Here is a 27,211-nt window from a genome sequence, read left to right on the forward strand (position 1 = left end):
TAGATGATAAATGATCATCTCTTTCAGGGGATCTCTTGTAATCTTCTAAGGAAAAAATGTGAAAAATCTGTAGGTTAGCCACAGATACGGCAAATCATAAAAGATGCAATTTACCAACGAAATGTGATAATTATGCTTAATGATTGCCATTCAGCCTCCAAAGCATTCCTCTCTGACTCCATAAATCTGTGGAATGAAATATGCTGATTTGGGATTCCTTATAAAATGAAGTGAGATTCCTGAAATTAGAGGCAGGGGGAGGGGGGTGCTCATCTGTCATCTCCCCAAAACAGAAGGAAAGCTCTGTGGTCTTTCAAACTGTTTCCCTTAGTGAAGAGCAGGAGGTGTTCTTTTTGCCCAAGTGCGGCAACCAATTTCTGCCAAGCCCCAGTGGCAATGAAGACCTGACACGGGTAAAAGCCCTTGGCTCTCATGAGAAGGGAAGGCGTGCTAAAAGGCGAAGAGAAAAATCCAATAAACCCATTCCCTGAACCCTTCCCCACCAGGACCAGCCTAAGTCTGTTCCCCACAAACACCCTCTCCAGGCCTGAAGTACATCCTTAGAAACCTACCAACACTAATGGGCCTCTGTGTCCTTCCTCCCGAGTCAAACTCTGCCTTTCTACAGCTGAACAGGCATCCACTTAGTCTTCCGAGGGTCTGTGTAATGTTCACGGCCAGCCCCTATCAAAGTTTGCTGAAGGTTCCAAGTCAGAGATAAAAAGGGTTTCATACAATTTATGCTGCTCGTATTTTGTGTTTAATATGTTTAAACACGAGGACCAAAGCTCATGCTTAATGCACGGCGGTGTGTACACAAGCTGCCTGCATTACAGATGAGCTCCAGGAGCTGCCGCCTAACTTCCTCCAGCCCCAGCCAAGAGAAAAGAGGCTGCTCTTCTGGGCAGGAATTCTAAAGGCCCAAGTATTCTGAGCAGCTTCCACCGTTGGAAAGCACAGGAGCCCCCCTGAGGTCTGTCTGGGCAATTTGTGGCCATTTTCCAGATGAGGAAACTGAGACCCAGAGACAGGAAGTAACATGCTGCAATAGAAAGGGAAGTGGCTCTTTAATCAGAGAATCTGGGTTCAAATCTTGCCTCTGATACTTAATAGCTATGGCATCTTCAGCAGGTCACTTAACCTCATTTTCCTTATCTGTAGGTAGCCTCTGAGGGTCCTGTCATGTCTAGATCTATAAACTTTCTCAGGACCCTAAATAAAAAAAGAGTGGTGGGGTCAGAATGGGTAGAGCAAATCCCTGCCTGCCACCCTGGTGCTGAAGCCTGGGGGCCATTTGGCTGCCCCCAGTGTCCCCACAACCTCCACTATGGCTCTCACCTAGCTAATGGACAGGTGGACACACCACTGACTGATGCTGCTATTGGTTCAATGTCCATAGTATTGCCCCAACCCACAGCAGTGAAGAAAAATTTAAGTTCAAAGATTTGGAACTGAGTTATTTAGCCCAAGGATTCTTCACCTTTTTGAGGTTGAGGGCCCTTGGGCAGTCCAGGGAAGCCTAAGGACCCCTTCTCAGAATCATAGGGAAACCAAAGGTCAGTGAAAATAAAGGTGTATTGTTTTTACATATAAATTCATGGACCCCCAAAATCTAGCCCCAGGCCAATTTCCAGAAACTCAGGTTAAGAATCAATGACCTGGTCCTAAAGCCTCATTTGACAGAGAAGATAACTGAGTCCCAAAGAACAGAAATTGTTGGTTCAAGGTCAAACAATGAGTATGTGTCAGAGATGACATTTCAGATCAGGGCTTTGGACTCCAGAGCCAGCTATCTGTCCCCAAACCTGACAGGGCTGGGGGTTTTTTTGTTGTTGTTGTTTATTTGTTTGGTTTTTTACTGCACTCAAGAATGTCCCACTGATGGACAAGGACACTAGCACCTCCTCCCCCAGAGACTCTTCAAGTAAGGAAGTATAAACTCAGGGCTTTGGCTACTAGAAGACAGACCCCCACCACCATCCACCAAAAAAAAAAAATATCAGGGTTCATGGCATTAACTCTGAATAAGCATGAAATGTAGCATAAGCTGAAATTCCAGGCCTCAGAAAAGTATGCATTTTGAACCAAATTGGTCCAAATTACTACCCGGTTTCTTCTGACCCAGAACCTAAGAGTGAGTCTGATTATTTGCCAATGGGGACAAAGGGGAGCAACTCAGGTTCCTCTTTATATTTGAATCAATCTAGTAAAAAAAGATCTTGTTGATTTCATTACCTCTGGATCAACACTGAGCACCTATGGCTCCCCGCCCCCATCATCCAAAAGTATTCTGCTGCCTTGATCTTGTCCCCAGAATTCCCCCTCTGACCATAATCTTCACTCCGTCCTTCTTTTTCATGTAGAAAGGACAAAGGCGTACCCCACAAGTGACCACCCAGCCCATTTCTGAAACACTTCCTACCACTGTAATCTCAGATGAGCCATTTAAACTCTCTAGGCCTCAGTTTCTACATCTTTAAAATGTCTCAGATGGCCTTGATGACCACTAAAGTCTCCTCTAACTACATTGATCATCCTATGACCCTATAAATCTATTCTCTCTTCCACATGACAGCCTTGAAAGTATTTGAAAATGTCTTCTCTCCTGAGTCGTTTCATCTTCAGGCTAAACATCTCTACTTCCTCCAAGGAGCATTTGTACGACATGGGCTTCAGCCTCTTCCCTATCTCAATTGCCTTCTCCTGGACCTTCTCCATTTTATCTCTGCTTTCCTGACCACAGTTCTCCCGCTAAAATCTCCCTGGAGACGTGCAACCTGGATGGATACAGACAACAGCATGAAGTATCCAGAGATGAAGATGGCAACCCAACCTCGGTGAACATGGCTCATAAGGCTTGCTTTGGATCCCCCCCTAATGCTAGTGCCTTCCCTCCACTGGTGCTCCCCAATTTATCTGGCATATATCTTGTTTGTACCTAGTTGTTAGCATGTCATCTCCTCCATTAGACTGTGAGGCCCTCTGCTTTCTTTTGTATCTTCAATGCTTAGCATAGTACCTGGCACACAGTAAGCACTTAATAAATGCTGGTTGAATGACTGATCGACTGATCAGACAAATCCTCCTGAAGACCATCTCCACAGTTTCATGACTGGGTGGGTCGTCAGCATCATCAGTGTGGACAATGACCACGAAGGGGATTGGCTCAGTTATCTGGCTTTTTTTCTTATTCAGGGACAGGTCTTGTTTTTAGTGATTAGAAAGATGTGAATCATTTCAGTATCTTAAAAATTATTACCTGTTAAAAAAATCACTAATGAGAATTATTAATAAGAACTCCTCCATAGCCATAATTAGCTCTTGATGGGACAATAATGTGCCCCTCCCATATGCCTTAGTCATATTTTACAGTTGCAGTCTTTTGGGTAGGTTGGAAATATGACCCTTGCAGAAGAGGCCAACATAAGATCCAAGCCCCTAAATCTTTTCCAGGCTGTATGAGCTGTGCACAAATCACACAGGGGGATTCAGGAAGAGCTCCTCGGATGGGAGGGGGGCCTGTTAAGCCAGAGACTGCAAGCAACAAGTAGGCTGGTGAGCTCAGAAAGTCAAGGTCTCTCTACCTCAGCCATGAGTAATGAGGAAGTGATAGATTAAATTCTCCGGGTGCCGGTGTCTGGAAATGTCTCAGGGCTGATTTCCACTTGCACATGTGTATCCAGACTGAGCACATCGGTCCCTGAAGAATAATCAGCAGCAACGTCTCTTCTTAGGGACCTGCCGAAGCATTCTTTCATGTTACAAACTGACCTCGAGTATTTCACTTTTATTCATTTTATCCTGCTTAAGAAGATGGTATTTGCAGACATCCTTACTCCAATCACGGTTTGTTTGTTTTTCCTTTTCTAGACCAGCTAAATACATTGATAAAGCTGCTTCATTGCCCACTGGCTCCCAGATCTCCTTCCCCCTGCTAACAGAGAGAAAGGAGAGACCAAGTTCACTTTCAGACGTCGAGGTGGGTCCAGTGTTCGAAGAGGGGCAGTGGAGAGGAGGGGTTCCCCCAATGGATTCAGCAGGGCGCAGAATCCAGGGATTTGATGAAGTGGATCCACTTTAGTGAACTGCGGGCTATTCAGCAGATGTCTGCGTGGGGCAGATTTATGACAGCCATTTTCACTTTTATTTCCTGTTTCTCCATCCATCTACGGACATAGCCTGGCCTGGGAAGCCTGAAATAGCTATTGACCTCTAAAGTGATGGCACCTGAGGGAGCAATCTGATTGGACAATACTTGTTCTGCACCATTCATGGGAAGCTGGGAGCCTTTGAATGAATCTGCTGGCCTCCCCTCTCTTCATGCAAGCAAGCCAGAGCACATCTCCACCTTCCCAAACTCATTTTAAAAGGTGATTCCAGAAAGTTAACAAAATCAACAATTCTTATAGCACTGTCATGTTACAGCAAAACATCGCTTATCCAGACATCAATTACCTAGCAACTCAGCCTAACTCACCGTTGGGAAGCAGGGAGTTGGGGAAATGGGTCTCTGTTCAGCCAAAATGCAGGTCCCAAGTTGGAGGCCAAAGTTCATGCATTTTATTCATGGGAAACTCCCCGAGTGCCTCAGTCTGCTTAGTCTTTCTTTCTATGCAATTCTAACAAGTTTAGTTTTGTGGCTGGCCGGCCCACAACAGTTTAGAAAAGAAGTTCTTCATCTTCTTGTGTGTGTGTTATGGACCCCTTTGGCAGCCTGGTGAAACCTCTGGACACTTTCTCGGAATCACATTTTTAAATGCGTTAAGTAAAATCCATGGGATTTAAAAGGAAACCAATTATACTGAGATAGTTACCAAAAAAAATTTCTCAGACCCCAGTTTAAGAACCCCTTGGAAGCAACCAATTAAATAACAAGACTGGACTTCTAGAGGTAGACTCTAGCAACAAGGAGTGAGACATTTTTCAACCTTCAATAAGTGGAAAATCATGAAAAGATTATAAACAGTAGACAACCTCAAAAACCCTAACAAGCAGAGGACATTTAGTGTAGGAGTAATCAGCCCTACAGACAGGCAAGAAGCCCTGAAGACCTGACCTTATAACAGCCCAGGACTACAAGTGATGCCCATATTCCCACCCTCAAACCCTCCAGAAAAGGCTGGATTCTGGGCCATGGGTTCTATTTAGAAAGACAGGACCTTGAATAGCATGTTTGAGAAAGATTTCTAGTAAAAATTGTTGAAATTTTGAGGTTTAAAAAAATAGGGCACAGCAAACTAGAAAACCATTTCTGTGGAATCCTCTGTTCCCCCATGAGGCTGGATAAATGAAGGGTGTGTTTATTAGAATAACCCTTAGCCACATCAGAAAGTCACAAAGCCATAGAATGGGCAGCTAACACACCCAGCCAAAGGTCCTGGAGGCAGCACACCTAACAAGTGGCCAGACAATTAGTTGTTCAGTCCATAAGTGATGACTTCATGCCTCCTATGTGCTGCACACTCTGCTCAGCAGTTAGGACAAAAATGCAGTAAATGAAATGATTCCATCTTACAAAGAGAGATGTTTCATAGGACAGACAATAAGCCAATGTGGGTGAATGCATGTGTATGTACAGCTCCATATATAGAAATATTTACAAAGTTGTTGAATCCAAGGTAGTTTGGGAGGGAGGGCACTAGCAGTGTGGGGATCCTAAAAAGCTTTATATTGAAGATGGTACCTGAGCTTTGCCTCAAAGGCAGATGCAATGAGGCAGACGTAAGTAAGGAGGATGGACTGTGTGTTGGTGGGATGATGGGAGATGGAGTGTGAGGGGTGATAAGAATCTGAACAAAGGTGGCAGCTAGGAATAGAGAGAAGTCCACTGTAAGAGACATTGTAAAGGGACAACGAGTAAGATTGGGAAGCTGATTGTGTGTGTCAGGTGAGGGAGAGTGAGGAGCCCAGGATAATTCAAAGTCTGTAAATCTAGGAGGCTAGAGGGATGGTTGTACTTGCAAAAGAATCAGGAAATTTTAGAAAAGGGAATCTGGAGCAGGGGAATAGACAAAAAATAATGAGTTCAGTTTTGAATATGATTGAAATGTCCATTAGGCAACTGGTGAGGCTGATGGGGCTAAATATAGAGACCTACAAGTCATCTGCCTAGAAATAATAATTTAGCTTTTGAGACCTGATGAGGTTACCAAGAGTACAGGAAAAGAGCAGAGGGCCCAGGACAGACCCTTGGTGAGGGGGAACACTGGGAAAGAAAGGGGGTGATATGGAGGATGAGCCAGCCAAGGAAACCAAGAAGGATTAGTCAGACAGGTAGAAAGTGAACCAGTAGAGAAGAGCGTCAAGAAAACTCAGAGAGGATACAGTATCCATGCTGGTTAATGGTGACAGAGGCAATAGAGAAGTAAAAAAGAATGAAGATTGAGAAAGACAATAAGATTTGACAATGAAGGGATCATTGGTAACTCCAGAGAGAGCCACTGCAGTGGAATGATGAGGTTGAAAGCCTGATTCCAGAGCGTTGAGGAGTGAATGACAGGAGAGGAAGCAGAGTCAGGGGTGCAGCTAGGAATAGAGAGAAGTCTACTGTAAGCTAAGAAAGGGAAGAGAAAGATAGAACGATAGTTTGGAGGATGATCAACTTTAGCAAAGGCTTTTTAGAGGATGGGGAGGCAGGACTTGGGCATGGCTGACAGTAGCAGGGATGAACTGGTTGATAGGGAAAGGCTGAAGACGGGAAGGGGGTGAGAATGATTGAGGCAATAATTTGCTGCAGAACATAGGAGGATATGGGATCAAATCCACATGTATAGGGATTGGCCTTGGGAAGGATACAGGTCGCCGCTTTGTCAGAGCCTCTGGAATAATGCAAATTTGATGTTTTGGACACAGATAAAACTCAAAACGTCCAAAGCCAAACTCATCATTTTCTGCCCACCCCCACCCCAAATTCTCTTGGTTTTTATCAAATGCACCAACATTCTTTGAGTCCACAGGCTCATAACGTTGGTGTTAGCCTGAATACTTCCCTCTCTATCACCCTGCATATCCAATCCAGTATCTGCCTAAAAGCCCTTCAGTGAAGGAGAAATGGAGGGAAGGATGAATTGGAAAAGGGCTGGGGATTGGAAACAGAGCCACCAATTAGAAAACTGTTACAGCTGAAAGGTGAAGATGTCCTGAGGAAGGTGGTGGGAGTGGGAGTGGAAAGGATCAAAGAGAGATTATCGATAAAAAATGGACTTTGTTGTTGTTGGTCAGATGTGTCCAACTCTTCCTGATCCCACTTGGGGTTTTCTTGGCAAAGATACTGGAGTGGTTTGCCGTTTCCTTCTCTAGCTCATTTTACAGATGAGGAAACTGGGGCAAAGAGGGTGAAGTGGCTTGCCCAGGGTCACACTGCTAGGAAGTGTCTGAGGCCAGCTTTGACTCAGGAAGCTGAGTCTTCCTGACTCCAGGCTTGGTACTCTATGCCCTGTGCCACTTCACTGCCCAAAGCATGCATAGGATTTAATAACTGATCAAAAATGGGGTCAGGGGTATTTAGAGAGAAAGAGGAAGAAACCAAGGGATGATTTGTTTCTAGTCTGGGTGATGGGGAGGATGGTGATGCCCTCAGCTGAAGGAGAGAAATGGAGATAGGGGTAGGGCTAGGGGAGAAGATGTGGGCTTCAGTTTGGGGTCTATTCATGTGGCTGAGAATGGAGAGGGAAGGCTTCTCTCCTCTCCCTCAATGGCCTATGATTTTATTGACAAAGGGATTCCCAGTGAATAGACTTCCTCTAACAATGCAGATCATTGAGGTGCCTCAGAGAGGGGCCTGGGGCACTATAAATTTCAAAGACTCACCCAGCTTGTGTCAAGGGCAGAACTAGAAGAACCCAGATCTCCCTGACGGGGAGATGAGCCCTCTATCCACCATCCAACACTGCCTCTTGATAGTTCAACATACAAAACAAAAAGTATCATCATGAGTAATAATCTCCACCAGTTACAAAGGTCTCCGTCCAATCTTCCAGACCCAGCTCAAACATCACCTCCTCCACAGCACCTTCATGTACGTCTCTATTCAGGAGGCCAAAAGATGGCACCACAGCACAGAAAGCAGGGACTGGACATGGAATCGAAAAGACCTGAGTTCAAATACAGCTGTGGGACCCCGGACAAGTCACTTTACCTCTCTCTGCCTCAGTTTCCTCAACTGTAAAATGAAGATAATACTAGCACCCATCTCTCAGACTTGTGAGGATCAAATGATCTTGTAAAGTGCTTTGCAAAACTTAAAAAAAAATGCATGCTACCTCTTATTTAGCATGAGTGACCTGACCTCCAAGTCTGATAGCTTTTTAATTTTTTTGGCACCTCTCTCTGGCACTATCACTTTCCTGTGATCGTTGGTATGCTTTATATCTCCTTTATATCTCTTCCTAGACAGCAATCCCATCAAGACTAAGTTTTCTTACCTCTCTTTCCATAATATTCCACAAATACTTGTTGATTTAACATTATATGGGCCTGACGTGTGAAGGAGCAGAGACATTTATGAATGATCTATAAACCTTGTTTCATTGTAGATTAGTTATTCCTTGAGCACAATTTGTACCTGGTACCATGAAGAGAACCATAACATTTTGACTTGTGGGGAGAGGACGTCCATCTTCATTCCAGGTTCTCTGGAAAGAGTAATGCCCCTATAGGATCACATTCTGCCTCTGGCATGTATATCACTATGACCTTGGACAATCATTTCACCTCTCTGGAACTCAACTTCCTCATACATTAAAAATAAAAAGAGCTGGGGGTGGAGATTGGGCAAATTTACTTTTCAGGAGTTGCCCCCTTTAGAATGTGAGCTCCTTGAGGGCAGGGAGCATGTTTTTGGCCTCTTTTGTACCCCAGCCCTTAGTATATAATGCCTGGTACATAACCTAGTGAGCTCTTAATTAATGCTTGCTAACTGAGTTTCACGGGGTACAGATAGCTCTGATTTTGGACCTGAACTGGAGCCCAGCCATGTGAACTTGGACAACTTAACTCCTCTTAGCCTAATTTCCTCATGTATAGAGTGAAAAGAAGGTGATTGCCACTCCCGCCCTGCTCCCAGGGTTGTAGAGACACTTGGCAGAGTGATAAATACATAGGAAGCTGTTATTGTAAGGGCTGGATTGAGTAAATCAACTAAGACACTTCTGCCCCCACTTAATGTAGGTGATGGAATGCCTTAACCAGGCCTTGATCAATCAATCAGGCAATCACAGGCATTAGACTAAGTGCCCCACCCCACCACAAGGCCTAGCTAAACTAGAAGAGAGGACAAGGGGCATTCAGATTGGCTGACTTGGCTACACCTGTAGGGCCTATAGCTACCAGGAGAGCTACTTCAGAACCTGACAGGTTCAAGGAGAGAGCCTTCCAGCTAACCCCCTCCAAAAGCATTGACTGAGGAGGAAAGCAGAGCCTCAGGTCTCAGGCTTCGTTCCACCACCACCCCACCCCACCTCCCCAATCACGTGTTTATCCCTTTAATGGACCAGGACCCCATGAATGCTCCCATCTTCTCATCAGCATCCTAGCTTCTGCGGATCAGCTCATGGGAGTGTCTGTGCTGGGAGCCAAGATGGAGCAGTAGCAGCTCTGAGGTGCAGCAGAGACCTCAGAAGAAAAGCTATCCCCACACCAAAGGGCAGTTCTTTGAGAATCCTGACAAGGCTAAAGGATCCTTTAGCAAAAGCACTTCCAGGAGCTGTGAGGTTCTCTTCTGTCACACCCAAGTTTGTAAACTTGAGCCCACGGTCTCCTGGATTTTGCCCACAATTGTGGGAGAATACGTAACAGAAAAGGGGGTGGGTCACTGACTTTTCTTGTTATAGCTAGTATTTATCTAGAACTTCAGGGTCTGAAAAGCACTTTACATGTATTAACCTCATTTGATCCTCATGACGACTCTGCAAGGTAGGTACTATTATTATCCCCATTTTACAGATGAGGAAACTGAGGCTGGTCGAGGTTAAGGGAGTTTTCCAGGGTCACATAGCTGGTAAGTGCCTGAGTTGGGATTTGAACAGAGGTCTTCTTGACTTCAAGACCAGCACTCTATCCATTTGGCCAGTCTACACTCTTACTAGATGACCTTAATAAATGCCACTTTCTAAAAGCTAATTCAATATGGCTGATGAATCATGGTACAAAGTATACTGGTGGGGGCTCATGAGCTCTATAGCTCTAGAAGAGATACCACCTTATATGGGAAGTCTTCCTTCATCCCATCCGTCATCTGAAGGTCATCCCTCCTTCCTGCAGTGTACCATCGCTGCTTGTACCTCTCCGATGTACTCTTCCCCTTGGCATGACTGTGTTTGGCTCACGGTTGTCTTGCCCTTTTAGAGTAGAAAATACTTGAAGGTAGGGGCTGTGTTTTGGTCACATTATTTCAATACACAAGAATATGCCATCCATTCTGCTTGGTGGGCTGCCTTTGGGCAGATTTTAAAAACCACGAATAGCAAAATTAAGCTTAATTATATTTGTGGAGTTTTAAGTGAACTTAATGAATGAGCCCATCACCCCAAAGGAAAGTCATTTTCTACCTCTCCTGGGAGAACTTCATACCTGCTGAAGTACTTCCCAATCTTTGTGGAGTTGTGCTGCAGGCTGGTATAAGTTTCAAGAATGGGCATTACATCCTCAGAATATTTGGCTGCAAAGTCTTTAATATTCTTAGGAATTTCTATGATCTATGGGAAGACTCCACGTCACTCTATAGCGAATTAAGCATAACCTCTCCTATTCTCATCCTGGACGGTCATTAAGCATTGGTTAAATGTCTGCTGTGTTAGGTGCTCGGAGGTAAAGCCAGAAGTTAATCAGCCCCTTCCCTCAATGTAATGGAGTTACATTCTACAATAGGGAAATAACATATGTACAGGGGAAGAAAAAAGACCATGGAGTAATACGAAGTTATTTCTAGGGGACAGAACACTAACTGGAGAGATCAGGATGGGTATCCCGTTCCAAGAGAAAGACAAAAGCTGGTGATTAGAATTGATTACAGGGACCATCCACCCTTTTAGGAGAAATGGAAGGCTCAATGCCAGAAAAACACAAAGGCTGAAAGACAGTGGAACCTGCAGCCCCCTTCTCACACATCTGCCCCGATCTGAGGCTTCTTAGAGATGGGAAGGGATGGATACATAAACTCCTTGAGAACAATCTAGAATTTACGGAGCTTGAGGACAGGAGCCTTCTGGTTTTTGGTTTTCTCTTTGTAATCCCAGCCCCTATTAGCACTGTGCATGGCACACATTCAAACCCTCAAATGTGCCCTCAGGTCTAGGAGCTCAGCAATGCAGATGTTGCCTCCAAAGACATTCATCACAACCTCTCTCTGCCTACCCATAACCTCCCATCACTTCACAAGGGTCTTCTCAACAGGTTGGAGGCTTTCCTCCCTTTCCCTTTTTATCTTGCAGGTACCAGGAGAACACTCTAGCCATGGGCCTGCAATCCCTCCCCCTGGCCACAAGAACCAGCCATCTTCCCTTCATCTCGGATATTTCCCTGATGACATCTCATACTCACATTCTTCTTTGAAATTCCAGATTGGTCACATATTGCAAGCATGTCACATGGTAGACGCTTAAGAGAGGCTTTCTGATTTGAATTACACTATATGCCCCTAGTCATCCTCCCAAGGCAAAAACAAACTGCATTTTCACACCCAATCCTGCCACCTCAAAGTATCAGCACTGCATTGCCCAGGACCCAAGGAGCCTCGTATATATTAAGTGCACAGTAAACGCTTGTTGAGCTGAATTGGCAATAGAATTGGTCTCCTGCCGTCCCGAGGTGAAGGTATCTCTAGGATAATGAAGTTTAGCATTTTCAGGCTTCCTCCAGACATTTCCTCAGAAACTTCCAAGAGTATTCCAACTCCAACTCCAAGGGTCTTAGGGCAGCTCCATGGAGTGACTTGATGGACCTGGAGCATTTAAAATTGGCTGGGACCCCTCCCTGTGTGGTTGACCTGGGGGTGGAGATGAGACTAAGAATTGTCCAGGGACATCCTCCAGCGCTATGCAGTAGCCACTGCAATTCCCTGGTTGGATAAGACTAGGAGTACAGACATAAGCAAATGAGACTTTGTTGAACAAATAACCTGGCTGGGATGGAGTGATAGCAGCAGATGGGGCTGGACCAGAATCCCCTCCAGGAAGAGGTGAGGCTTTGGTAGAAGCCCCCCCCCCCCAGCACCTGGGGCCTCTCCGCTGCCCCCTGACCACTCTGGGACACTTACCTGTATTAGGAAGTTTGTCTTTACCTTCGAGTTAAACCTGCCCCTTTCCAGCTTTCACCCGATATTCCTACTGCTCTGCCTACCCCATCAAAAATAAATTTGGGCAGGTAGGAGAGAGGCACAGACAGACAGAGACAGAGAAAAAGAGAGAGAAATGGAGTAAGCACTTTCTACCTGGTTAAAAGCAAATGAAGGCAAATAGGACGGTCTCTACTCTCAGGGAGCTTACATGCTAGTAGAAGAAGAGATGAAAAAAAGGGAAAATACTTTCTGTGTACAGACCTGACCAAGGCCATACAAACAGTCTGCTCTAATCTCACAAAGGGCTATTTCTTTAGGCCCTGTTACAGATGTAAATAGACATATGCTTTTTTTTCTTTGTAAAAAAAAAGCCAAAGATAACCTTTGACCTAATGACTGCACTCCTGGACGTACACATGGCCAAGAGGTCAGAGGGAAAGGGCCCCTCCATATTGTTCTCCCACATCAGATTCATTCAGCTGATGTGTGGATGTGTTTTGTTTTTCTAAAATTCATAGTTATAAGAAGGGATTCTTTGGTTAGAAGAAGTTATTAGAAAGTGATGAAAGAGGGGAAAAAAGAAAACCATTATTTTTGTTTGCTTGTTTTTAAAGAGAAAAAGAAGTGGTAGGCTCATCTCAAAAAAGCAGAGCAAGATAAATAAGTGAATGGATGTGCATTCCTGCCCCTTTCCTCCCAGAGACCCCCAGGGGCCACATGGTTCTGATATGGTCATCGTCAGCTAAATCACTTCTCCTTAAATTGAAACTCTAGATTCCTAGGCCTAGTCTAAGGCATCCAGTCAAACCCCATCCAGTTTAATCCCATTTCTCCTGGGCCAAAGTATGCATATCACAAACAGACACATAATAATTCAGACCCACATAATGCTTCCAACTCTACAAAGCACTTTTTCATCAATAATCTCATTTTTATAGCACAATAATTCATGAACAAATAAATGGCTGTGCAGGTCAGGGGAATAGGTTGTTTGCAAATGCACGTGTGTGCACACAGGAATGGCCAACAGTGAAATTAGCTAGCTGATCTCCACATTTATCAGAAAAAATTCCATATTTGCCACTTCACAAAAAAAATGCTATTTAGGGAAAAAAAATGTTGCTGAAAAATCAGTCGGTCTGGTGCTATGGGCCCCTCATTTGTTCTGTGCCTTCAGAAGAGGCAACTAGGTGGTACCATAGTGCATAAAGCACTGGGCCTGGAGTCAAGGAAGACCTGAGTTCAAATTTAGCTTCAGATACTTCTTAGCAGTGTGACTCTGGGTAAGTCACTTAACCTCAGTTTCCTTAACCCTAAAATGAGGATAAAAACAGTGCAGACCTCAAACGGTTGTTTTGAGGATTGAGTGAGATATTCGTAAAGTGCTTAGCACAGTGCCTTGGCATACAGAAGGTGCTTAGTAAGTGCTTATTCCATTCCCTTCCCTTCCTTAAATAAATCCCCTAAATCTCTCTTGGGCTCAGATTCCTCATGTGCTTCTTCAACACGTTCTGGATCACAGCTCTAGAGCTAGAAGGACCTTGGAGATTATCCAGAGCCCAGCAACCTGATTTTCTAGATGGAGAAACTGAGGTCTAAAGTATAAAAGCAAATTGTCCAAGGTCCCACAAGTGGTGGCCGGCACCGGGTATTGCTGACTCCAGTGAGAGTCCTCTTATCGATGTCTGTGGGATTTACGATCTCGATGATTTGGGAGGGGCCTAGGAGCCCTGGCAAACCCAACAGACAAGCCTGCATGCAACCTTTGCCCTCACAGGTTGGAGGTGGAGAGGGCACAGGATTTGACCCACAGTCCATCCATCCACGAGAGTGATGCCACATGGTACCCCGGCGGGGGCTCCCCTCCTCCCTGGCCCTCTACAAGCAGAGAACAGAAACAACCTGAGTTTCCATCTCACCTCCCACCAAAGGCAAAACGCTAAGCTCTCCTTTCATATGTGTGCTATGTTAAATAAGGCTGAAGAGGCGCAGCCATCCAAAGAAAACACGGGCTTGACAACTCAGAGGGTGATGTTTGATTTGCTGGACAAATACTGCAAGGGCCCCCTTGTCAGAGGATTTCCTCAGCTGTACGTGAGAGGGCATGAGTTGATAAAGGACCAGTCCAGGCATCTGGGGCAAGTGGAGGATGGTCCAATTGTAAGCCGTGCCCAGAAAACAACCTCATTCATGCATTTCTAGAGTTTTTTTCTTTGTGTGTTATTTTATTCATCCTGATGTATTTGTATTTCCAGTGCCTGGCATGTGGTCAGCACTCAAATGCTTGTTGACTGACCCCCCAAGGCTAGTATCCTCCTAGCCTCCCCAAGTTACCTTGCATTGAACTAGTCTGTGTTTGTACTAATTCTCGTTCTTTGTATCTGTATCTACAGGCTTGTCTCTTCCAATAGAAGGTAACTGCCTTGAGAGTAGGGTTCGGTTTTGTTTTTTTCATTTTGGTCACTGTGTCTCCAGCAACCAGCCCAGTGCCTGGCACACTTAATAAACACTTGTTGAATGATAGATGGACCGAATGATTGTGTCATTTAGGTCTCTTTCCTTTTTTTTTCTTAACTCTCACTCATCCTCCCACCCTGACACATCCCCCCCCACTCTAATACAACAGCAGCCACTGCCAGGTGTACCCACATCCACATCTGCCTTTTGAAAGAAGGTCCCAGAAAGTGGGAAAAAGAAAGGAAGCAAGTAGGCTTGGGTCGTCCTTGGCTTTGAAACTTCTCTTTCCCAACAGCCAAGTCTTCTTAATCCTCAAATCATCAAAATCCATATGGAGGGCATCCCTCTGGACTGGCCATGGATCCGGGCAGCAGGGGCTACACCATTTTGTTTCTGGCTTATCCCGTTTTGTTTCCATCTCCAACCCTAGTGTGCTGCCTTACACTCAGCAACAGAGAGGTGGGGGTGGGGGAGATGGATGGGAAAGATCCCAAGAAACTTCTTGATGCAAAAGGGGTGGGAGCAATTTCATTTATTTATTTTTGTATCTGAAAAGATCCAAGCCCCACAGAAGATATCTTGGTTACTATAAAGGTCACCTTCATCTTGAGTATGGTATTTCACCCAGGATGTCTGTCTCCAGATTGGGAATTTGGTATTCTTCATCTGATTTAAGGCCAACTGTTTTAAAGTAATAATTTTCTTTTTACCCTCCTTGCTGAGAAAATCCACAATGGAAGATTTTAACACGGGGGGGGGGTGAAGAGAGAGTCTGTAATTCACTGCAAATGGAGTGAAATAGCTAATGGAAATCTGCTTTTGATTAGAGATAAACCCCCAATAAGGAGAGTGCCGGCCATCACTTGTACTTTTCTCCAGACTCAGCTATCATATTGCTATAAAAGGGCAAGATGGGGCCCTCTTCTCTCGAGGAACAGCATGGTGTCATTTCGATTTTCACTCTAGCTTGAAAAAATAAAAAATATATTAAGAAAAAAAAGTTGAAGTTTTCAAGAAAGATGACTGAGCCTCTCCTAGGACTAAGAACCTTTAAAATAAAGAATGTCAAAAGGTAAGCCTCCCCTTAAGGGATGCATGACATCAGGCAGAAGCTATCTCAATGCAAAGATAAAACTTACTAGCTTATAGATTAAGCTCGGTTGTGACTGGCTTTACAGCTAGCCAGCTGGTCTCAGACTCCAGGTGGAAGAAGGTCAAGTGTTTTCTTGGGGCCTCAGTTTCTTCATCTGTTAGATGAGGGGGTTGAACAGAATAGCCCCCAGAGCCCTTTCAGCTCTGGATCTGTGACCCTAACATCCCAGGGGTGAGATTGGGGCTGGCCTTGGAAAGAACATTATTGACATTGAAGTGGTCAAGTTTCAGCCCAGTGTCTCAGTTTGTTTCCACTAAAAAAAAATCTCCAAATGGATAATGGAAAGACATTTTTCGGTTGTTGTGGCTGCTGTTGTATTAGTCTAATTTGTGCCCCACCCACCCATGGAAACCCCTTATCCTTTTAAATCATTCCAGAAGAGTTATTCAAATCCTTTTTTAAACATTCCCATTTGTTCTGGTTTTCTAATCAATACCAATCTATCATTTATATATTTACTAAAGTAAAAAAGAAAGTATGATGAGGATCGCCAAATGAGATGATATATTTTATGTCAGCTAAGTTCCTGCTCTGGTACTAAATTCCTCAAAATTGAAATCAGTTGCACAAATGTAAAAGACATAAGTAGTCGGCCCTAATGACTAAAAAAGGTGAATGAGGTAACGCAAGTATGGGCTGTTTGTCTCAAAAGTATCATAAATAGGAATAAGAAATTAAATTTTTTCAATCAACATTCACTCTGCTCAAAGGAAAGAATGTGTATACATAAAAATATAGATAGATAAAAATATCCAGGTACACACATATTTCTCCTAACCCTGGCTGCACCTTGGCTCCCTAAATGACCGGGGACACATCATTTCAGCTGTGTCCGACTTCCCTTTGGTTCAGAAAAGACACTTCTGCCTACCTCCCACTCTCACACAGTCACTCCCTGTGACTCTTCCTATACCAAGAAGAAAATGCCAGATATCTTGCACAATAACCTGCAGAACACACTAGGCAACACTGAATAGCTGCAGAGATGTCGGATGCTACATTGGAAAGCATACTGGATTCTTCATCAGAGGACTGGGTCCAAATTCTGATTCTGTCGATCAAGGAAGTCAATTAACCTCTCTGGCCCCACTTTCTTCATTTATAAAATGAGAGAGATTCCCTTCTAGCTCTAAAGCTGTAGTCTTATGATTCCAGTGCATTTAGAATGAAATACACTGCTAAGCGTTGGTTAAGAGAAATTATTGACAATTCTAAGCTTTTCCATCAACTCACAACATGCCCTCCAGGGAAGTGAGGTCATTTTGGCCAGGCCTCACCTTCATGGCTTGGGCGCGGGGGTGGAGAGAGCAAATACACAGTTTTAATATGATTTGATCACCTTGGGATGGTCTAGAACTAAGTATTGGGTGCTGAATCAATACAAATCATCCACTTGACATCCATGAGAGAAGGAGTTGGCTTTGCATCCCTGCCCTGCCACTTAGTAGCTGCATGACCTTGGACCAGCCCAGTCTCTGAGCCTCAGTTTTCCCTTCTATAAAATGGGGGGGGGCAAAAAGGGGGCTAGAAGGCCTTGAAAGTCTGTTCCAGTTCTAAGCTATGATCCAATGGCCATTCCAGTCCCATCCAGCTCTGCATCTCTGCTCTTAGGAGCCTCTAATCCCTTGAGGGTGGCAATCTCCCGATCTTCCCTGTCAAATCTTGTTTCCATAATATACCTTGTCCTGTAGATCAAGGCTGCTTCTCTTCATTCAGCACATTAATCGAGCTTTCCAGTTCTTTGACATCATTCCTTTAGAGTATTTATAGCCCGCTCTCATGTGCCCAATTGCCTTCTCTCCTCCAGGTCATACATCTCAGATTCATCACATTTCACTACTTAAATTGTATCCTTTAATCACCTCATCAGCCCTGTCATATTTTTTAAAAGTTTCCTTCCACTTAATCAGTCTCATTTCTAAGCTTGAGCTCTGAGAGTTGTTCAGCCTTCCCCAATGCAGCCTCCAGGAAAAGGAAGTATCTTCTTCTTCCACAGGGACACCATTGCCATCAGAAGCTGGGCTAATGCTTACGTGGGCCCCACAAGCCAACTGGTGCACAAGTTAGCCAATTTATTCAACCCTAATCCACTTCCATTATGAAAGCAGGTCCAAGGACAACAGAAATTAGGGAGGGAGCTCCAGGAATCAAAGCGAATATAACGAAAGCTCATCTTGACTGGATTATATCAGTGCAGCAACTCAGCTCATCTCCTGGGCTGTATTTCTCTTGGCTCTTCTCTTATTCAAGAGATTGGGGGTCATTGGTATTCACAAGATCAGGCATCATGAAAACACAGGTCTAGGCTGGAAGGGACAATCAGGAAAGGCACTGGACTCTGCCATCTTGGAAAACACTGCCATTCAGGGTAATGCGTGCCATGGGGGAGCTTGTGTAGGCAGGTGGATGGCACAGTGGATAAAGCACGGGTCTTGGAAGACACTTGGTATTCTAGATGTAAAGCTCTGGGCATGACACTTAACACTCTATGGGCCTCAATCTTCCTCATCTGTAAAATGGGAACAACAATAGCACAGACCTCACAGGGTGGTTAGTGAGGCTTAAATAAGTGATATGTGTCAAGTGATTTGCAGAACTTAAAAGCTATGTAAATGATAGCTGTTGCCATTGTTATTACACTTTTGTATTATTTTTATGTTATATTTGGGGGCAGCTAGGTGGTGCAATGGATAGGGCACTGAGTCAGGAAGACCTGAGTTCCAATCCGACCTCAAACACTTACTAGCTGAGTGACCTTGCCTCAGTTTCCTCATCTGTAAAATGGGGATGATGATAATACCTACCTCCCAGGGTTGTTAAGGATCAAATGCATAATAACTGTAAAGCACTTAACACTATGCCTGACACATAGTAAGCACTATGTAAATATTGGCTGTTATTATTAACCATCGGATATATGTGTTCTGCTTGGCTCCAGGGAGTGAGAAAAGGAGAACATTTTGGCTTGATGAAAGGAACAGCTTTCTCATAGTAGGAGCTATCCAGAGCTGTTCGGGGAGGTCCCCCTATTTGACCCCTTGCAGGGGATGTGGAGGAGAAGATTCCTACTCAGGTACCTCTGGGCTCTTGGAGATTCTAGATATAAAAGCACAGCTCTTCTCCCCTGCCAGCTCACTGGAGACAGCCTTCTCTCCAGCTGCAGAGGACGTTGGCTGCAAATGGGCCCTGTGTGGCCCCAGACTCAGCTCTGGGCAGATTAAAGCCTGAGGTTTTTAAGTAGATATGATAAATGGGATATATTATACGACTGCATTTGTTACGATGGCTTAGGAGAGATGGCTGCAGTTCTTTCTTTCCTTCATTTTATTTTTCTTTTTAAATTAGGGATCAAACTTTTAACCACTTGGAAAATTGTTAACCCCTTCATTTCCACTGCCCTCCCCTGTCTCCTCCTGGTCTCTTCCTTACCCTCACCCCCAATCTCTGTCTTCCACGTTAATACAGTACAGCTTAGGACAGTCTGGGTGTAATCTCTCTAGGTAAAGGAAATACCAGGCAGGCTTGACTCTTTCTGCACTGTTTACACGTGACTCTCCTTCATTCACTTAATGTTCCAGTCCCCTTTTGGCTGATTCCCACCGACCACTTCTGTGGCTTCAAGACGAAGCTTAAGTCTCGCTCTAGAGACAAAAATGCCCCTGGGCTTCAAGTGTGTGTGCTGCTGTAGGGGCACCCAGAACCCAAGAGTGCTTTTTTTCCAACCATTTCATCTGTTGGATAATTGCATTTAGTTTGTTAGGATTGATATGATATAATATCAATAATGTTATAATATGATAAATATGATGTAACCTGATGTCACATGATATCATGATATAATATAATATATATTTGTTGTTCAATCATTTTTCAGTCATGTCCAACTCTTCGTGACCCCATTTGGGGTTTTCTTGGCAGAAACACTGGAGTAGTTTGCCATTTCTTTCTACAGCTCACTTTATAGATGAGGTAACTGAGGCAAACAAAGTTAAGTGACCTGTCCAGGGTCACACAGCTAGGAAGTATCTTAGGTCAAATTTGAACTCAGGTCTTCCTGACTCCAAGGTCAGTTCTCTGTCCATACTACCTTGCATCTGTGTGTGTGTGTATGTGGGTATACATACATACATATATACATATATACTTATATATGTATGTGTGTGTGTATGTGGGTATACATACATACATATATACATATATACTTATATATGTGTGTGTGTGTGTATGTATATGCAAATAATATTTTCATGGAAAACCAGAAGATGCTAAGAAAGCCTTGTCTGGAAGTACTTTTGCTTGAGTCCTTATCATGACCATCAGGGGCACATCTTTCCAAAGGAGTAATGGGGACTCTGAAAGACAGTGGCCATTCTGTCTTAGGCTTCAGAGTCTACGAGAGGGCTCAGAAAGCCAGTCACAGACTGAGCTATGGCCTCAGTTTTGGAAAAAAGCATATTTCAGTTTTCAGAGAGCAGGAGGAATGGAGGAAATCCACTTTCAGAAATAGATGTTTAACAAGATGAATACGAACATCACCACATGTGTATAGAAGGAACATAGGTCTAACAATTTCTATAACTGTAATAAAATCTCCTATTCACAAAGAATGAGGGAGAGGAGGGCCAGCAGTTGTCTTTTGTTGTCAGGTATCTGAAGAAGTATTTTTTGTGAGAAGGATTCGCCTGTTCTCCTTGGCCCCAGAGGCAGACCCAGGAGTAGTGGGTAGAAAATACCAAGAAGTCAATTGATGATGGTTGTCAAAGCAAACTTCCTTCCACTTTCAGCCATCCCAGAATAAAACGGGTGGCCTTGAAAGGCCCTGTTTTTTCTTTTTCACTGAAGGTCTTCAAGCAGAAGCCAGATAATGACTTGCTGAGGGATGTCCTAGAAGGCGGTCCTTCTCCAGTGGCGTCTGAGGTTCTTCCAACAGGGATTCACTGATTTCACAGAAACAGTGCCCATAGGCTGAGCTGACTGAGAGCTTACAGCTCATCTCATTTACTTTCTTAATTTTATAGGTGAGGAAACTGAGGTTCAGACAGTAGAACTGACCTCCGAGGGGTCACATGATGAGGCATTAACTGAGCCAAAAATCTTCTCTCTCAGGAGGCTTTGTTATCAGTCCCAAACTCTTTTGTTGAGCACCCGTCTAACTTGGCCAAATACTGGCCTCAGTTAATGTGCAAAATGTCTCACAAGTGAGAGAGCCTAATGAGCACTTGTTAATGGATTGTCTAATTAAGCAGAGAGGATTCCTGCCCTCTAGGAAATGACAACTGTGCAGCTCTGTACCTGTGATGAATGCCCCTGGACCAGGGCACTATAACAAATCGTCCAACACATTCACACATATGAGATGTCAGATAATCAAAGAAAACATTCGATGCCAAAATCAATGAGTCAATTGGGCAGAATCTGAACTCAGCACTCTGATACTTGATCTGCTCCACGTTAGTTCAGAAGGGTCTACCTTTTGGAGGCCTCAACTTCCATGAATTAAAAGTACCTCTAAGAGCAAGATGTAATTTCCCAATCAGGAGAATGATTACTGGGTGAAGGAGTCCCTTTCCCACCTTCCTGTACAAGAGTACATCTTTTTAAATGGTCATTGGTGCTGCCCTCAGAGATCTGGGGCATTTGTACATCCTATCTTTGTAAGCCTGTAAAAGCAGGATAATGATCACATGCTCCCCTCTGATAGGAAGGAAGCTGAAGTGGGAGGTTGTGAAAAGTGCTCCCATGACCCACACCCAAATCTGCAGAGTAGGTACACAGGAAAGGCAGCTCTACATCCTACAGCAAGTCCATTAAGAGGCAGCAGCACCTAGGGCATGGTCAAGTCCCATTTCTGATACAAACTGGCTGGATGACCCTGAATAAGTCACTGAACCTCTTAGTGACCCCAGACTACCAGAAGCAGCAAAGGTGCCAACCTGCATGGGCTCAGACAGGCATTCCTTATACCCATGACATCGCATAATCAGTTCCTATCCCTACTGGGGCCATTAGACTCTGTTCTATCTTCACAGAACAGATCAGTTAGCCACAAAAACGTATAACCAGAAGAGATGCAATTCAGGCTTGGGAAGTAGCTGAAGAAAGTTACAGAGAGAAACCAAGCCTTAAAAAAATAACAAGATCCATCTCAAATGACCTAGAAGAGTTTAGGATTATTTAACTCCCAACTGGAATGGAAAGCAAAACATGGGAGTTCCTCACCCATGCAACATGTCTGCTCCCTTCCCCAAACTCCCCATTTTCAGCTTCCTTTTCTGTGTCAACCTCCCCCATTAGACTGTAAGTACCTTGAGGGCAGGAACTGTCTTTCCTCTGATTTGTATTTGTGTTCTCAGCACTAAGCACAGTACCTGACACATAGTAGGTGCTTAATAAATTTTGATTGACTATTGGCAGGTACTGACCACTCTTCCTGACATCCCATCTGGAACTCCCAAAACATTTTTGTAAAGACGCGTTGGAGTCCACTCTGCTTGACTTCTTTGGCCTTGAAACCGCAGTCTGAGATTCTGCAAAGTTATCAAGAAATCAGGCACTTCTCTGACCTTTGCTGCTCAGTCTTAAGAGTCTATGCCCACGTCTACCTTTGTGTTTATAGGAAAACGTAACCTGAGTTTCAAACAATCAGCTTACGAGCAAAGATGGGAACCGAATCCATTTCGTTGGGAGGTTTTTTGTTTGTTTGCTTGTCTGATTTTGGTGTTCTTTTATTGAGACGACTAACTGGCCAATAAAAGTCTTTCTTCTTTTTCATTTCTTCTTTCCCTGTGCCCCACCTGACTGGAATGCCTCTGATCAGCACATCCTGAAATGAGAGCTTGGGTTAAGCTTCCTATCTCGGAGGGATCAGTAAACAAAGCTGTCACTCACCATCAGGACCCTATAGAGAGCAGAGCTGCACTATTCTCAGGAGACAGTGAGATGCTAATCTCAAAAACTCTCTGGAAGAATCAGTCTCATTTCAAAACAAAGATGGTGCATGCTAAGAAGGATTTTTTTTTCTTTAATCAGAGAAGCATCCTGAAAAACAAATGGTCAGGCAGAGCAGAGAGATGTCTAATCCATACAGAAGGTTGACCTTAGTTTGATGCTTTTGAAAGATTCATGATTTCACATGCATTGGCATTCTCTTCCCTGAGGCAGGGCCCCTTGACCCCTCCGTGCCTTCAGTACATTGCTATGCCCCAAAACACCATTCCCTGGGGTCAGATTTTCTGTAATAAGCTTCTCCTCCCTTATCTGGGTTCCTCTTTGGATGGCATACCCATAGTCCATGACTGGCCTCATAAGAAACACATACATTTAGCTACAGTAGAGGTCTTAGAGACAAATGAGTCCAATGCTTTCACTTTACAGATGAGGAAACTGAGTTCTTTATACTCAAAGCCTTTCCAACCTTGCAGAAATCCTTATCTTTGCCACACAGGGGATAAGGTATGGAAATATGAGCTTAGTGGAGGAAGAAGACAGGCTGCAGCCAATCCCCAAAATAGCATGTACGATTCTCAGAGCATATTGAGTCCAGCTCACTATAGCACCACAATGAGGAAGGACCTGGAGAAGAGAAGACTTGGGGTGGGGGAGGGGATGGCATAGACCTTCAGGCATCTGAAGGGATTTCAGGGAACAGAGCTGTTCCATTTGGCCCCAGAAGGCAGGAATAAGGGCACAAGGCCACCATGTGGAACTTGATGTCAGCAAAAACTTGACAATTATGATTGTCCAAAAGGAGAGGTGTCTCCACCGCCTGGAGAAGGAGTGATTTATTCTCAACTGGAGGATTACAGGGTAGACTTATGTTGCCAACAGCCATTCATTGAGTGCTCACTACATGTACACACTGTTCTAAGCACAAATACACGAAGAAAGATGGACCTTGCCCTCAGGGAACTTCAATTCTAATGTTAGAAGACACACATGAAAAGGAGATGAAAAGAATGAGGACATGGTAGGACATTTCAAAGAGCAAACCATTGTTGGTGCCTGGGACCTTCTTAAACATGGAGGTTCTCCCAGGTTCCATGGGAGAAAGGGACCACAGAACCATGGTAATACAAGGGAGTTGGACGGAATCAGAGATAATTTGCTCTCACACCTCCCTTTGGGCAAATTATGCCCAACCCAAGATCAGACAGAAAGTAATTGGGGGATGCAGGATTCAAACCCAAGCCCACATTCAATCTTCTTTTCACTGGACCACACTATCTCCCTTTAAGCAGAGGGTGGATAACCACTTGTCAGGGTTGTTATAGTGGGGATTCCTTTCAGGAGTGGATAGGTCTGGATGGCTACCAAGATTCCTGCCAGCCCCAAGGCTGCTGCAATTCTATGAAACACCAACAGAATGAATGAATGAATGAATGAATGAGTGAATGAGTGAATGAATGGTATGGCCCTCCTATTCATGGATGAGGCCTCCTAATCCTGGCCATCAGGATATAAGAGAAGGAGCTTCCAACCCTAGAAGGAAGAAAGTAAACACCAGAGGATAGAAGGAAGTTGAGAAAGAGAGATCTAGGAAGAAGGGTACGTTGGTGGTGGGAGGTGGGATGTTTGTCTGCAGGCAGCCACTGACCCTCTAGATGATGCTTCTTTTCTGCTGTAGTTTTGGGATGATTTCAGTCCAGACTTTATTGGCCACATGCAAGTGGGAGAAGAGGCAGGTGTTCCAGGTCAAAGTTAAGTTGAATACTATAGAACAAGAAGGTTAATGGTCATGCAGAGCCAAAATACGCCCTCTGGCCAGACTTGCTCTGGTCTTGGCTTGTGCACATTGGTTTCTCATTGCCTTTCTTCTCCTGGATGTGGCAGGTTTCTCAATCACATGTTTGGAAGTCTCCAAACATGGGGGTTTACCCTTGTAAGCCATAGAGACTCGAGATGAGTACATGAGGACTAGGCTAGAATTGCCATTACCATGGAGGGAGAACTAGAAAGAACTGGTCCTGAGGTCTCTCTTGTCTACTTGTTAAATCCAGGGGAATCATAAAAAAGTTGGAACTCTGCCCAGATCCTGGGCCCGAGGAAAGTCTCCACTCCTGCCATCCTGCTATATGTGGCCTAGACAGTTAGGGTAAGACGAGATTGGACTCCACCGAGGGCAGGAGAGGTTGGGGAGGGGTGGCTGGGGGGAGTTACTGTGAAGATGCTGGTGGTCAAGCTTATATTCCATCATCACCATTGCAACATCATCACCCTCCTCAACCCTATCCCACTCCAATCTAAGTAAATGGATTGGTTGGAGTATGATCAGAGGCCTGAGTGAATAATACACAATAGCTGGAGACAAAGAAAGATACAGACACAGAGAGACAGAGAAATAAAGAGATAGAGGCAGTGACAAAAAAAAAAGAGACAGAGAGAAGACAGACATATAGAGATACATAAAGAAAGAGAAGAAAGGGAGGGAGGGAAGAAGGGGGGGGGAATGAAAAGGCAGAGAAGGGGAGAGAAGAGACTTTCCTCAATATAGGGGGATTTATTTGCTTGATAATTAATATCCACTTAATATCAAACATCAGCAAAATTGCTAAAAGCTAACTTATAACCAGTAATAGGCAAGGTTTCCTGAAATCAAATTAGAGTTTATTTTGAAGTCTTATTGATAGCATAAAGGATGAAGGAAGACCATAGACAGCAAAGGAAATAATAAGAAATGAGAGGCACAAGATTTATGGGAGTTACATTTAATATCTGTGTGACTTTAGGTAAGTCATTTAACTCCCCGAGCCTCAGTTTCCTCATCTGTAGAGTTGGACTACAGTTAGACTAGATCTCTAAGATTCCTTCTGACTGCATCTATGACCCTATGAAGTATTCTGACTACCAAATAACTCTGCACGTAAAAGTTTGGCCCTTGTACCCAGTGAGGGATAAACAATCAAGTAGAAGGGGGACAGGAGGGTAAATGGGGAGGGGTGTCACAATCCAATGTGCACAAGGCAAACAGGTCCATCCCTGGTCATTTTAAATTGACTCTTACACTGTTGTGATAAAAGGGCCTAGGCCCAGAAATTTAGGGCACAGATCCAATAGAGAAGCTTTCTTGTTATTATACCCAAAGCTGGGAGAGATTGATTAGTTAAAAGTAATTTTGCAACTCTTGCCCAACATTGCTCCAACATATCGAGTTAAGAAGAGTTTTTGTACAAATGGGTTTAACTATTTTCTTGTTTTGTCTAGAACCATGATACATTTTGTCTGGAACGTGCTTCTGGATTGCTCGACATGATGGTCCCTGGTTCTGTTTCCTCTGGATCACTTCTCACACCTGAGAACTGGGATGACAGTACTTGCCCAAAGGCTACAATTGAGCGGCACCATTTTGAGTCCACAGCTGCCTCCTCATGGGGTGGTGAGAGGTAACACAAGTGGCCCCAGGTCTTAGAGTGTAAGTGGATCTTTGTTTATCATGCAAAGGTCAAGAAGGGGTCAACATAAATAGATCAGCTCAATGAAAATCAGGGTGTTCAAAGCACTCACAAGACTGGAAGTATTCGTTGGGAAGTCCATCATTGGGAAATTGTCACATTAGATTGGGTGATGAGGACGTGATTTGCGGGCCACATGCTTTGGTCATTGTCCTCACCCCAGTGACTTCTCCTGACCTTGCCACTCCCCGTGAGCCAACAGCAATAGCTTTGTGCTGACAATTGGGTTTATTTCCCATCATTTCCCATCATTACCAGGCAGTTACAAGACACTTCATCTTCTAACTCGGGTATTTTCACTGGCTGTCCTCCATGCATGGAACTCTCTCTCTCCTCAAACCCACCTCTTAGATTCGATGGCTTCCTTCAAGTCCCTGTTAAAATCCCGCCTTCTGCGGGAAGTCCTTCTTCATGCCTCTTAATTGTAGTACCTCCCTTCTGTTGATTATTTCCTATTTATCCTGTATATAGTTTGTTTGTACATCATTGTTTGCATGTTGCCTCCCCCATTAGACTGTGGGATCCTTGAGAGCAAAGACTATCTTTTACCTTTCTTTACCTACCTGAAGCTTAGCCCAGTGCCTGGCACACAGTGGTGTTTAGTAAGCCTTTTTTTGACCGAGTGATGGCATCTTTCTGACCATCACCACACATGACTTCTCTCCTGAGCCCTTGGCCTGTTACAAACCAGAACTACAAAGTTCCCATTTTCCTACCTTCTTTGGGCGTCCCTTCCCTTAGCTACCCCCCACAGAAGGCACTGTTTCCCCTATTCTTTGGATGCCTGATTTTCTTACTGTCTCATGGTTTCTCCCATCCCTTCCCAGATCTGTATCCGCTCTTCACAGCAATCTCAAGAATGAGGATTGTAAATCATTT

The 27,211-nt window shown here is 44.2% G+C and overlaps 1 protein-coding gene across 2 annotated transcripts in view; it reads right to left on the reverse strand.

Annotated features, from left to right (window-relative positions):
• SUGCT (succinyl-CoA:glutarate-CoA transferase) overlaps positions 1 to 27,211 on the reverse strand; it is a 619,772-nt gene that overhangs the window by 97,691 nt on the left and 494,870 nt on the right. The gene's annotated exons all lie outside the window — the stretch shown is intronic.

This window comes from Phascolarctos cinereus, unplaced genomic scaffold, assembly GCF_003287225.1.
Source record: "Phascolarctos cinereus isolate Bilbo 61053 unplaced genomic scaffold, phaCin_HiC Scaffold_4;HRSCAF=312, whole genome shotgun sequence".
NCBI lineage: Eukaryota > Metazoa > Chordata > Mammalia > Diprotodontia > Phascolarctidae > Phascolarctos > Phascolarctos cinereus.